Source organism: Dama dama, chromosome 16 (assembly GCF_033118175.1).
Source record: "Dama dama isolate Ldn47 chromosome 16, ASM3311817v1, whole genome shotgun sequence".
NCBI lineage: Eukaryota > Metazoa > Chordata > Mammalia > Artiodactyla > Cervidae > Dama > Dama dama.
In genome coordinates, this window is record NC_083696.1 from 25822400 (window position 1) to 25826635 (window position 4236).

A 4236-nucleotide genomic window follows, 5' to 3' on the forward strand; every position below is an offset into this window, starting at 1 on the left:
ATACAGAGTGAAGTAAGCCAGAAAGATAAAGAACATTACAGCATACTGACACATGTATATGGAATTTAGAAAGGTGATAACGATAACCCTATATGCAGAACAGAAAAAGAGACACAGAAATACAGAACAGACTTTTGAACTTTGTGGGAGAATGTGAGGGTGGGATATTTCAAAAGAACAGCATGTATACTATCTATGGTGAAACAGATCACCAGCCCAGGTGGGATGCACGAGACAAGTGCTCCGGCCTGGTGCACTGGGAAGACCCAGAGGAATCGGGTGGAGAGGGAGGTGGGAGGGGGGATCGGGATTGGGAATACATGTAAATCCATGGCTGATTCATATCAATGTATGACAAAACCCACTGGAAAAAAAATAATAATAATTAAAAAAAATAAAATAAAATAAAATACATGCTCTTAACTCACATCACATACCTCTGTGAGGAGATGGACACAGAGCACACATGTCTTCTCTTAAACACAAATGTGAGATGGTTTTCTAAAGGTAGATCACCAGTAAGAGTTTTTGAGTTATGAGAGCTTCTCCAAATAAATCTTTTAGAAAAATGGTCACCACTGGCAGCATATTTCACGGACACAGAATGGACCACAAAACTTGCTCACTTGTGTGACATATTCAACCTGCTCAAAGAACTCAATCTGTCCCTTCAGGGGAGCATGACAACTTGTTCAAGTCAGCAGATAAAGTGGCTGCATTCAAAGTTAAACAGCAGTTATGGGGGTGAAAAGTTTGGTTTTCGTTTTTGGGATTTTTTTAACATGTTTCCAACATTAGCAGAGATTTTTAAAAAGATTGAGCCAGGGGCTTTTTTCTCCCAAATGGTGCATGATCATCTATCTCAGCTTTCAAAAGGGTTTGAGCATTATTTCCCAACCACAAACGATCCCCAAACTGGGAAGGAATGGATCTGCAGCCCATTTGTGAATAAACCAGGTGAATTGACTTTGGCCATGCTAGACGAGGATTAGTTGCTTGAGATCGCAAATGACAGTGGCCCTAAAAGTATGTCTGGGGCAGTTAAGGGCTCTGGCCAGCATGTGGGGATGAGAGGATCCCTGAGCCAGGCAGGTCTCTGCTTCTCTGGGGGCACAGCGTGGATGATGGCCTGTAGGGCCCCAGGTGTGCAGGTGGTGAGCTTGGGTGGCAGCAGCTCGTCAGAGCACCTGGACGCATTGGTGAAGGACGAGGTGGTGGTCTTCCTCAAGGGGATGCCAGAGCAGCCCCAGTGCCGCTTCAGCAATGCCATGGTGCAGATCCCACAAACTACAATGTGCTAGACGACCCCCAGCTCCCACAAGGCATTAAACACTATTCCAACTGGCCCACCAGCCCGCAAGTGTACCTCAACTGCAAGTTCATGGAGGCGGGGGGGGGGGGGTGACATTCATCTGCAGATGCACCAGAACTGGGGAACTTGTAGAAGAACTGAAAAAGCTGGGGATCTGCTCTGCCCTCTTAGATGGAACAGAAGACCAGGACTCAAAGTGAGGGTGACCGAACCAGGAGCCACTGGTATCAGAATCACACTGCCAGAGAAGCCTTACCAATTCCGGTTTTCACTCTTCAGATGACTCCTTGCATACCTCGTATAAGCGACTGGGTGATTTTAGTGATTTATCGTGAATGTAATTGTAACCACTGGACTGTCATAATCAATGTTGTATTATAAGATTGCTGTTAACAAAATTCCTTCTTATGTTGTTCTTTGCTCTTTGCCTGATTCAGGAGTAAACCTAGGAGCTTTTGAATCATCATCATTATTCAGGAGTCCTCTGCAAGTATGTCAGTCTGCAAAGATAATTTATATCCCCTCCCCAATTTTTTGTAACTTGTTCTGTTAAGAAAAATAATGGACAAGGAAGACAATGAGATAACTGGGGTGTTTTTTTTTAATAAACTGCCAACCCAGGGTGGGGGAAATTATGTTTGAGACAACTTCAAATCTCTATACATTTTGGATTAAAGTCAAGGCAGAATATACTGAGATTGCCACAAAAGCACTGAAAAGTCTGCTTCCATTTCCAACATCCTATCTTTGTGAAGCAGGACTTTCTGCAGTGACAGCGACCAAAACAAGATCATGGAGTAGACTGGACATAAACAACACTTCATGTGTCTCTGTCTCCCATCACCCCCAGATAGGATCATCTAGTTGCAGGAAAACAAGCTCAGGGTTCCCACTGATTCTACATTATGGTGTATTGTATAATCATTTCATTATATATCACAATATAATAATAGAAATAAAGTACATAGTAAATGTAATGTGTTTAAATCATCCTGAAACCATCCCCCACTCAGCCTGTGAAAAAATTGTCTTCCACAAAATTGGTGCCAAAAAGATTGGGCACTGCTGTTTTAAAGGTTGAATAATATTCCATTGTGTACAGGCATACCTTGGTGATATTGCAGGTGTGGTTCCAGACCACAAAAATAAAGTGAATATTGCAACAAAACACTCCACATGAATTTTTGGGTTCCCCAGTGCATATTAAAGATATGTTTATACAATACTGTAGTCTGTTAATATGCAATAGAATTATGTCTGAAAAACCAATGCACATACCATAATTTTAAAAAAACAGCTCTTAGTTTCAGTAGTCTTTCCCTTTGTATTTTTAGTCCTTTTTTTTTTTTTTCATTTATAGCTGCCCTAATTTTTATTTCCTTCTTTCTGATAACATTCAGCTTAATTCATTGTTTAGTTCCTTGGTGTTCTTAGTCATTGTTGTTAGGTTGCTTATTTGAGAGCTTTCTTTTTTCTTAATGTATACTATTATCATTATAAACTTGCTTTCTAGAACTTCTCATAAGTTTTAGTATGTTGTATTTCATTTTTATTTGTCTCAAAATATCTTTCCAATTTCCTTTTGATTTCTCTTTTAACACTTTTGTCATTCAGGAACATGTTTTCTTAATCTCTATTTATTTGTGAAGGGCTTCTCTAGTGGTTCAGCAGTAAAGAATCCACCTGTAATGTAGGAGGCATGGATTTGATTCCTGGGTCAGGAATATCCCCTGGAGAAGGAAATGGAAACCCACTCCAGTTATTATTACCTGAGAAATCTCATGAACAGAGGACTCTGCCAGGCTACGGTTCATGGGATTACAAGAGTTAGACATGACTTAGCAACTAAACAACAAAAATATTTGTGATATGTCTGGTTTTCCTACTGTTATGGATTGTCATATCATTGTAGATGGAAAAAAGAAAGAGTAATTTCAATTGTATTAAATTTGTTAAGACTTATTTTGTGACCTAACACATTGTCTATCATGGTTAGCATCCCATGTATGCTTGAGAAGAATGTGTATTCCAGGGGCATTGGATGAAATGTTCTGCATATGTCTGTTAGGTTCATCTGATCTGATGTGTAGTTTAAGTCCAATATTTCTTTATTGATTTTCTTTGGGGATGTTCTGTCCATTGTTGAAAGTTGGATATTGAAGTCCCATGGTATTATATTGCTGCCTATTTCCTGCTTCAAGTCAGGAAGTAATATTTGTTTTCTATATTTAGGGTACTCTGATGTTGGATGAATAAAAATTTATAATTCTATTAATATGTCCTCTTCGTAAATTTATTCTTTATCATTATGTAATGACCTTCTTTGTCTCTTGTTACAGTGTTTGACTTGAAGTCTATATAATTATAGCTATCGCTGCTTTCTTTTACTTTTCATTATAATACTGTATCTTTTTCCATTCCTTTACAGTGGTCATGTGTTGATGTGAGAGTTGGACTGTGAAGAAAGCTGAGCGCCAAAAAATTGATGCTTTTGAACTGTGGTGTTGGAGAAGACTCTTGAGTCCATTTGACTGCAAGGAGATCCAAACAGTCCGTCCTAAAGGAGATCAGTCCTGGGTGTTCATTGGAAGGACTGATGCTGAAGCTGAAACTCCAATACTTTGGCCACCTCATGCGAAGAGTTGACTCACTGGAAAAGACCCTGATTCTGGGAGGGATTGGGGGCAGGAGGAGAAGGGGACGACAGAGGATGAGATGGCTGGATGGCATCTCCAACTCGATGGACATGAGTTTGAGTAAACTCCCGGAGCTGGTGATGGACAGGGAGGCCTGGCATGCTGCGATTCATGGGGTCTCAGAGTTGGACACGACTGAACGACTGAACTGACTGACTGACTGACTGACTGACTGTTATTAAAGTTGAAGTGAGTCTCTTGTTATTATGGTACAGTTGGGTCTTGTTT

General features: G+C 40.3%; 1 pseudogene; it reads left to right on the forward strand.

Moving 5' to 3' along the window:
* Window positions 1-1121: 1121 nt before the first annotated feature.
* Window positions 1122-1512, forward strand: LOC133071342 (glutaredoxin-related protein 5, mitochondrial-like; annotated as a pseudogene).
* The last annotated feature ends 2724 nt before the right edge of the window (window positions 1513-4236 follow it).